This window comes from Sinocyclocheilus anshuiensis, unplaced genomic scaffold (genome assembly GCF_001515605.1).
Source record: "Sinocyclocheilus anshuiensis isolate Anshui unplaced genomic scaffold, SAMN03320099.WGS_v1.1 scaffold999, whole genome shotgun sequence".
Lineage (NCBI taxonomy): Eukaryota > Metazoa > Chordata > Actinopteri > Cypriniformes > Cyprinidae > Sinocyclocheilus > Sinocyclocheilus anshuiensis.
Genome location: NW_015544197.1, coordinates 1,026,762 through 1,036,801, shown reverse-complemented (window position 1 = coordinate 1,036,801; position 10,040 = coordinate 1,026,762). Strand labels below are relative to the sequence as shown.

At 34.9% G+C, this 10,040-nt stretch overlaps 1 protein-coding gene across 2 annotated transcripts in view; it reads right to left on the bottom strand.

The window, feature by feature from the left end:
- LOC107696776 (lipoma-preferred partner homolog) overlaps window positions 1-10,040 on the bottom strand; it is a 222,268-nt gene that overhangs the window by 32,553 nt on the left and 179,675 nt on the right. The gene's annotated exons all lie outside the window — the stretch shown is intronic.

Genomic DNA, 10,040 nt, shown 5'->3' with positions numbered 1-10,040 from the left:
TATATATAAAATTTTCTTCACAATTCATACTTTTTTCTTGCAATTGTTAACATCTCACTTTTTTTTTCTCTGGCCTGTGAGATGTTAACTCACAAGTGCGAGATAAACTTGTAATTGTAAGAAAAAGTCAGAATTGTGAGAAAAATTTGCAATTATCTTTTTTTATTTTTATTTTATTTATTTTGTGGCGGAAAATAAAAATGCAAGATATAAACTATAAAAATATAAAAAGAAAAACCACCAGAATTGCAATATTTTGACTCACAATTCTGAGAAGAAAATTCACAATTGTGAAACATAAACTTGCAATTGCAAGAAAAAGGTATAAATTGTGAAAATAAAAGTCACAATTACCTTTATTTATTTATTTTTTTTAATTCTGTGGTGGAAAAAAAATATAAACTAATAATTTTGAGGAAAAAAAACAATTACCTTTTTTTATTCCATGAGACAAAAAAACAAAAAAACAAAACTGAATTGCGAGATAAAAAGTTGCATTTACTTTTTAAAATATTTTTATTTCTAGGTAAAATAAGCGTCCTTATGAAATAGTGGATCAGTCCAAAACAGAAGCTGGAAGGCCAAAAAAAGCAATCAGGCTGAGCTGATAAATATGGATAACAGTTTGTGACATAGACACTGGCCCATGGGGGACTTGGCCAAAGAGTTAAGCAAAATATTTGAGCCAGAGAGAATTTTTGTGTTCCTAAATATTTATGTAGAGGAGTAAACACATGTCAAAGCTGATCTTGCACTAGGGGAAAGAACCACAAGCTGCACTTTCCCCACTAGCACTCTCTGTACAAAACTCTTAATTTATGATAATGTGCATCATCCTACAAACTCACTCGAAGAGGGGACACATACATTTAGCATCAGCTGTGCAATCTTTTGTAGTTTGTGTTCATAAACCATGGGAAAGAATGACCTGCGTGACCATTACAAAACTTCTTAAAGGGGAATTCACAGAATGCATTCTGCCTGCAGATAGTGGCATATATATTTGCTTTAGCACCTGATTCATTAAAGGAATTGTGCAAATCCAGTGTCTGCAAGCCTGTTCTGAGTGTTAGGTTGTGGAGGATGCAGCAGACTGTCGCTATGTGGCATGTTTTACATCATGTCTCTGTCATTGCAACCCAGGCACCTTAAATGACTCACAGAATATATCAAACAAATGTACTCTCAAATGCATCAGCTGATGAATAACTGTTGCCATGCTAGACAGAAAATGTGGGTTAATGATGTGATGCTCTTTAGATTAGGTTGTCATGTGGTGTGACTTTCTGTGAAATTATATTTAAGATTTAAGACAAATTATCAAATAAAAATAGTAATAAACAGTATTATTTTTTATATTGAAAAATATATACTACTTTCCAAAGGTTTATGGTCAGTAAGTTTTATGTATAATTTTTTTAAAGAAATTAATACTTTTATTAAGCAAGGGTGCATTCAATTGATCAAAAGTGACAGTAAAGACTTACATTGTTATAAAAAAATGCTGTTTCAAATAAATGCTGTTCTTCAAATAAATCCTGAAAAAAAATGTAATGCAGTTTCCAAAAAAACAAACAAACAAACAAAAAAACAGTGCAACTGTTGATAAATCAGCATATTAGAATGATTTCTGAAGCATCATTTGCCATTGAGGACTGGAGTAATGGCTGCTGAAAATTCAGCTTTGACATCACAGGAATAAATTACATTTTAAAACATCAAAATATTAAACAGTTATTTTAAATTGTAATAGTATTTCACAATATTACTCTCCTGACTGTATTTTTGACCACAAGACAAAAGACTTCTTTCAAAAACATTTAAAAAATCTTACAGACCCCACATTCTTAAACAGTAGGGTATTTAACTTGAAACTTACCTTTGAAATGAATGATTAAGATGTGTATGTTCACATGTATTCAGGGTGTAAGGAAAATGTTTTTCCTTGAAAGTTACACCGCACTTTTAAAGTCATTAAATTGAAACTTCTGTTGAAAAATGGTTTAAAACATTTTCCAAATCATTTGAAACCAATGCAAATACAGAGTTTACATTCTAAGAACTTGGAATATGTGTTTTAAACTAAATTTTAAAATAATTTTCTTCTTCTTTATCTTCTCATATGTCATTAACTTATGTACACAAACATCTCTTTTGAATTAAACTGTATTTACCGCCTATATTCTGCTGGTGCTATACAAGCTAACTAACTTTAGAGGTCAATTTGCATATTTGCATACAGACACAACATTTAGCCCACACCAAGGAACCAACTCTCTCATTCGCCAGAGTAACACTTCTGTTCACCCCAAAGTAGTGTCTTTTTTCCTTCCGGTGTTTTAGGCCATAGCAGTTTTCAGGAACATTTGTCTCCAAGTAACACTACTAATCACACAGCTCCACAGAGAAGCCTCAAGCGCTGAACTTTCCCCTCAAATCCCTGTCAAAACCCTACAGACCGAATTAACAACGGATTAAAGGAGGAGGAAAATTATTTGATGGCTCTGCATTTCATTGCAGAACAATTGTGAAAGTGTCTGTAAACTTTGAAGGTTTTTTTTGCATGAATTGTCTTAAAACTTTTGCCAGCAGGCTGAACATACTGTAAATCCTGGGCAAACATCAGTGCTGTAGCTGTGAATAATGTGCTGTTGACAGTGCATAAAAACTGTTCCCACTGTGCAAGATGAAATTGAAATAGTTGAGTATGTGTAAGAGGCTCGGTGAACATGTGCAGCCTCGATTACATTAGGTATTTGAAAAAGAAAAAGGTCCGAGAGCGGGTACCAGATGCACACCACAGCTGCTGCTTTAACAACACATCAGGGTAAGAAGTGAAAACAACAGACAAACCACTGATGTCACATTAACAGGGTTAGAGACCACTTCATGCAAAAAGGAGGATTAATTTAGCTGTGAATAAGTTCAGCTGTATTGTGCCATATTCAAACAAGCAATGATAAGTCGCTGATGGGTGGAGCCAGGGAAAACCAATGCACAAAGGCTGATTATTGTCATTGTGCTTTGTGGGTCAGTTGCGACGCTGGGAGCACACGAGTGATAAGACGACGGGAGTGCAGGAAGCAGATGAGAGATAACAGAGAATCTCTAGCAGGCAGCCTTCCTGTCTATTACTGAAAGGAATGAATGATATCTAATTGCACTGTTCAAAAGTTCTGTGTTGTCTATTGCCTAGAGGCGGAAACATGCTAATGCTATCACTGCTGTTCCAAAGAATATGCAAAATAAGAGATTTTAACAAATGGTCTCGTATTTCCTGTTTGATGCTATAGAGAAAGATTACTGGATGTCACTGTGTGATAGCCTTTATTCCCAACTAACACTTCAGCTTCCTTTTGAAATTAAAATATTTGCTTCTTATATGCAAACATATATGTAAAATAATAATAATAATAATAATAATACTGTTAAAAAAAGTTTGGGGTACGTTCTTTTTGAAGGAAGTCTCTTATGCTCACCAAGGCTGCATTTATTTAATAATACAGTAAAAACAGCAATATTGTGAAATATTATTACAATTTAAAATACCTGTTCTCTATTTTAGTATATTTTAAAATTATCCTTCAGAAATCACTCTAATATGCTGAATTGGTGCTCAAGAAACATTTCCCATTGTTATCAGTTAAACACAGTTTTGTTGCCTAATATTTCTGAGGAAACGTGATACATTTTTCAAAATTCTTTGATGAATAGTAAGTTCAAAAGAACAGCATTTATTTGATATGTAAATGTTTTGATCAAATAATGCAAAAGTATTTACTGTCACTAATGATTAATTTAATGCATCCTTGCTAAAGTTTTAATTAAAAAAAAAAAAAATCTTACTCACCCCAAACTCTGACACACACACATCTGGTTTACTATCTTTGTGGGGACTCTCCATAGGCGTAATGGTTTTTATACTGTACAAACCGTATATTATATCGCCCTACACTAAACCTACCTCTCACAGAAAACTTTCTGCATTGTTACATTCTCAGAAAAAATAAAAATAAAAAATTCATTCTGTATGACTTATAAGCTTGTTTCCCCATGGGAACCTCAATTTATGTCCCCACGGTGACACGAGTCCCTGTGAGTCAGTGTGTATTCAGGTTTAAGTCCCCACCGGGATAGAAAAACCACACACACACACACACACACACACACACACACACACACACACACACATACACACACACACACACACACACACGCTACACATAAATACTCGTACTATTGTTTTGGTGAATTGGTGAAATTTGATCCTTTTAAAGTAAGGAGAGAAATTAGTTATAGAATGCTGTCAAGATGTCTTTTGATGACAAGATGACTTCTGAAGTCAAGATGAATCAAATTTTTAAATGCCACAATGAAGAGCTGCAATCCTGTAATGAAGTTACGTTATTATGATAAATTATCATTTTAACTCAGGGCCCAACAAGTTGACATGAAAATTGAATTAAAAACACTTCAAAAACACAATGACTGTCATACACCAAAGGTACTTATAGAAAGAAATGCAGTTATTTAGCAAGACGTGACCAGTTTACCAAGAAGCAGAAAAGAAGATTACAATACATTTAGTCTCTTTTCCTTAGAACAAAGTAAATGGCATTACATACATAACAGGTGTCTTTCCCTATTCTGTCTCCCTAGTGGCAAACAGAGCAGTAAATAAGATGTTTATATAGGAACAATGAAAATATGAATGCTATGATCCTTTCTCTGCAGATAAATAAACTGATAAATAATGTACAATGTGCATTCTTCCTATCTTAAAAGATTCCTAGACTGACTCGCTGGCCTCATTTGAAGTTTTCCCCCAGCTCACTGGGGAACTGTCATGTCTCTATAGACCAAAGTCTCATGCTCATTCTCTAATCGCACAGAGGCGTATGACCCTGAGGATGAGGAGAAAAGAAGAAGAAATTACTTTCATTAAGAAATTCAGATTTCTTCCATCCTTTTGATCTTGTGCCAGAAGAACATTTATGCTGATGAAATGCATAAATAAAGTTCTTAAATTATCCCGGCCCTCTTTAGCGCATGGATCCAAGCTGGAAAACTTCCAGAGGAAGACAAGTACAATCATTCTGAGAGCTGATCAGTGTAGTAGGGGTGATTCAAGAGATGGCCTGTGTCACTGATACTTCAGCTGTTTAAGTGATTAATCTGTTGAAGAAGTACACAGACAGACGCTGTTCTTTGGACTGCTTTGCAGTCTTGTTACTTATAGCCTATTTCCCATTTCCTATTTCCATTTTGAAGTTCAGCAATACAGAGCGAAGTGAAAGGAATATATAAACAAACTCAGTGTTTCTCTCTGTGTATTGCATTGTGGCTTGAAGTACAGGGAAAAACCACTGTCAGACGTCACTCATCGAGGGACAGTTCACCCCAAAATGAAATTGTGTTCTGCAGAAGAAGAAAAAAATCATACAAGTTTGTATGAGGGTGAGTAAATGATAACAGAAATGCTATTTTTTGGGTGAACTATCCCTTTAATATCTAAAAAACAGCAGCAGTCAGAAAACCTGCACTGCTATGGTGTTGACATTTATCATTAAAGATGTATTATTTCCAATTTGCCTATGCTCCCTTGAATATTCAGTAATGATTCTGGGAAACTGTGCCCTCAATTGAACTCCAAGCTGGCACTGTGCCCTAGTCACAGCGGTAAGTGTAGATGATTTAGTAAGGGTTTACTGAAACGCTGCAGGAGTGGTAAGGTGGTTTTGGCTTTGGTGACAGTGCTGGAAATTTCTCTGGATTTCTCTAAGCCATTTTGAGTAGTGGGCAACAAAGAAAGGCTGTGAAACCTCAGTGTTAGGGATAAATGTTTCAATTTCGAGAACTTGGCATTTCCTACAGTATCAACTACCTATGATGCAACAAAAGCTGTCAAGTAGTCAAAGTGATCCTCATCACCCTAAATATGAAAATGCTTAACTACTTTTTTTGGTCCTGAAATCAAGGACACAGAAACTCAGAGTGAGGTAAAAAGTTACAGGTTAGACAAATGGATGCTCAACACAATCTCAGGGCAATTCGTAACTATGTTATATTTTGTCAAATTGGTGGCTAATTCATATGAATTCATACATTTTTATGTTTTTGTATGATCTGCTTAAGCCCTAGTAACGGTTATGTTTAGGGGTGGACTTTTTTCCTAAATATTGTATGTTTTCATACAAATCACATAATAGAAATTATTACGAAATTGCTCCCTCGTAAAATAGTTACATTTTCCCGTAAAATTGGGTTGGCACGTTTGTAAGGGATAAAACACGGTCAGATTGCTGCTTTTTGTCGGGGTCCCAATCACTCAGTCAGGGTTTATTTTGTGATAATGATCCACTTGGCTCTAAATTAACCCACTTATTACATGGATACCTCCAATTAAATATATGCATCAACATTGAATATGCAATATTGAGTTATTAATAAAAATTATGTGGTCAGTCATACAGTGTTGCTCTGGTCAACAGGGCATCTCAAGCATCTGTTTAGACCAGAGATGCCCAAACCAGGGCCCACATAACGACCTTTGATTTGGTCCAAGATGCCATAGCACAAGAGGGCGTGAAAATAAGGGGAAAACATATATTTTAACATGTCTTTAATTTTATTTTTTGCTTTTAAATTTAGTGAATATAAGTGAATTAAAAATGTCAATTGATATATAGTTGAATATAATGCAACATTTAATTCTGGCCCACAGCCCTCAGTCGAGTTTAAATTATGGCCCTTCATAGTAAAAAGTTTAGCCAACTCTGGTTTAGACCATTTAAATTATTAAACAAATCTGACCAATATTAAGAATATTCTGGCTTCTTTGAAATTTGCATTGTCTGTTTAAAAGAGAAGAACACTAAAGAAAGTGCTGGCTCAGTAATACAGTGGTTTCTTAAAAGAGAAATAGGGAAACACTGCAGCCACAACAGAAATGTAAGTAGGCTACACATGCCACTGGAAATGGAAATAACACAAGTACAAACGGGAAACAATGATGAAATAAAAGGCAGTTTGAGGAATGGCCTGGTTTCTTTGTGAGTTGGGCTAATTTGTTTTTTTTATTATTTTTGGTGCTGACCGACTCAAAATATTCAAAATATACTTACAGTAAAGACCGATCAAACAGAAATGGCCTTTTCTGCACTTTTGCTCTTGTCAGCTTGGAAATGAGCCAGTATGTGATCCATCCTTTCTATATAAACGCCACAATCAAATAAAGAATCCTTTTATAACAATATTTCACTTTCTACCGAGATTGCTCTCTTACATATAAAGAGCCATGGTTGAGAAAGGTCAGACCAGGTTACTAGTGGCTAAGTGTGAACTAATTTGATTGACAGGTCTTCCAAAAAATGTGGTTGTCGAAATGGTGTGAAAGAGTTTGTGACATTACAGCCTTTAGCACTTGCTGGTATTTATTTAAAATAGATTTGTGGATCTTTCTGGACCCAACCAATGAGTCAACGTCTGGCTAGAACTACACCATCTGTCCTAAAACCCATCTTTCTCCACTGACAGCCATTACAAAATTAGCTATGTATAAAGTTAGAATGTGAATACTAATAGCCAGCTATCCAGCTATTACAGACCTCTACTCAGAACTGCTAACTAAAGGAACGTAATTCTCTAATACTCTTAATGTAATCTATGTTCGTCTCCCACACAGAGTAGCTGAAAAGTGCATTTCAAAACAGGAATTAAAAAGTGTTTTGTAATAATGACAAACAAAATATGGTTCTCAAAACTTTCAATGTCTACCAGCACACGTAGATGTTGCACAGCTCTCAGATGTGGGAAAACATGCTCAGAAAGTTTTTTCGCTTTTTTATAAGAAACTCCTAACCTCTAGTTTGATGAGAAATGTTAATTTTCATTTCTTACTGTAACTGTCACTAATTTCCTTTTGTCTTACCGTTCGCCTGAAGAAATAAGAGAATTTTCAACAGATATTTTCAGATGCAAAAAAAGGAAGGTGGACAGTAGAGGGAGAAAAAGGAGGCCCTGATTTGGTTTCCAATCTACAAAGGAAAGTAATCCTATCTGGCATTCTAATTTGATTTTAATTCTCGTGTTACATCTCAAGTGTGATTTGCCCGTGTGAATGCTTATCAGATGTATGAGATGGAGTTGAACGTGACGCTTGGTCCTTTGCATGCGAGGCCACTGTTTGTCTAATCTTTATGCCTCTTATGGATTTGACTACCGAGCTAACAACTGTGAAGCAGCTTATCAGGGAAGAATGAGGAGTGTGACAGGAATAGGTGAATGATTGTGAAAAGAGCAACGGTTTGGGTAACATTTCTGAAAGAACCTAAATCCAGGTTTTACAGAGCCAGATGCTCCTGGCAGATCTTAGACGAGTCCTCAGAACATGGAGCCAATGAGAGCTGAAGCTAGCTTCATATGAAGACAAGGAAACTAGAGCATCAAAGAGCATGCAAACTAGTGCCGCTTAAGTATTTCCTCTTGGATATGTGTGTAGAAATGTGCTGAGCGGCAAGTAAACTAACAGTATGAATGTGTACTTGTAGACAACAAAAGATGAGGTAACGATGTATCATTATACATATATATTATCTATATATCTATCTATACATAAATGCATATACTGATAAATTGTGACTCATCTGTGGCTGACCATATGCATATAGAGATATATAAATATATATATATATTTGACACAGACAAGAAAAACTATTAAATATAATTAAAAAGTATAATTATTATTATTTTTAAGTGAGTGAAGTTATTTTATTCGTTTTTTTGTTTATATACATACTTTAAAGAATTTTAAATTTTATATATGTATATATATATATATATACATATATAAAATCAATTTCAAATTGATTATTATAGTTGCCTAAAGCTAAAATGAAACAAACTAAAACCATTAAAAAATAAGGAGCTGTTGTGCTTTCAAAGGCTCAAAGTCGAGTCCAGTCTTTAAAAAAAAAAAAAAATTATTGTCACATGTGCACCATCCTAATGTAATAAAGCCAAAAAGCCAAACAAATACTGTAAAAATTACATACGTACACTAGGGGTTGAACGACTTCTGATTTTTTAAAGTCGACTTTTATGTGATGAAAGTAGAGTCGAAGCTGACTAGTCGCTGATGACGTCATTAATGAACAAAAAATTCTGGAGCTGAGACTCGAACAACTTGTGCAATGGCTGCTAAAAATTCAGCTTTGCCATCACAGGAATAAATTAGATTTAAAAGTATATTAAAATAGAAAACAATTCTAATTAATTGATCAATTAGTGTTTTGCTCATGACATAAGGAGCTGTTGTGCTTTCAAAGACTCAAAGTCGAGTCCAGTCTTTAAAAAAAAAAAAAAATTATTGTCACATGTGCACCATCCTAATGTAATAAAGCCAAAAAGCCAAACAAATACTGTAAAAATTACATACGTACACTAGGGGTTGAACGACTTCTGATTTTTTAAAGTCGACTTTTATGTGATGAAAGTAGAGTCGAAGTTGACTAGTCGCTGATGACGTCATTAATGAACAAAAAATTCTGGAGCTGAGACTCGAACAACTTGTGCAGTGCACAGCTATGGCATATGACACAGCGCTGCCCACATGGCTATTGCTCCTATAACTTTTGTCTTTGGGTCGTTATATTTCTCACAGATTTCTGCTCGTTCTAAATCAGATACAGATAAAGTAGCACAGTAAAGATTGCATTCATATGAATGCATTGAGAGCGATTGCGTGTGTGAATTAATTCTACCTGGCAGCGTCTTTCTACTAGCAGTGAAGCTGTGGGATTTAGTTATTAAGAAATATATGCTTGAACCTTTCAGTTTCTAAGCTATTTTATTGAGAAATCACAGAACAGTGTTGACAATACATTTCCACGCTGAATGATTCTGTGCGCGTGATGTACGCGCTACTGTCTGTCTGTAGCCTATGTGTGTGCGTTACAGTGCAGCAGCGCATTAGATTAGAACGGCGATTAATTTACCTGTACAATAAGCTGTTTAAAACGTGCATTCTCCCGTTCAATTTC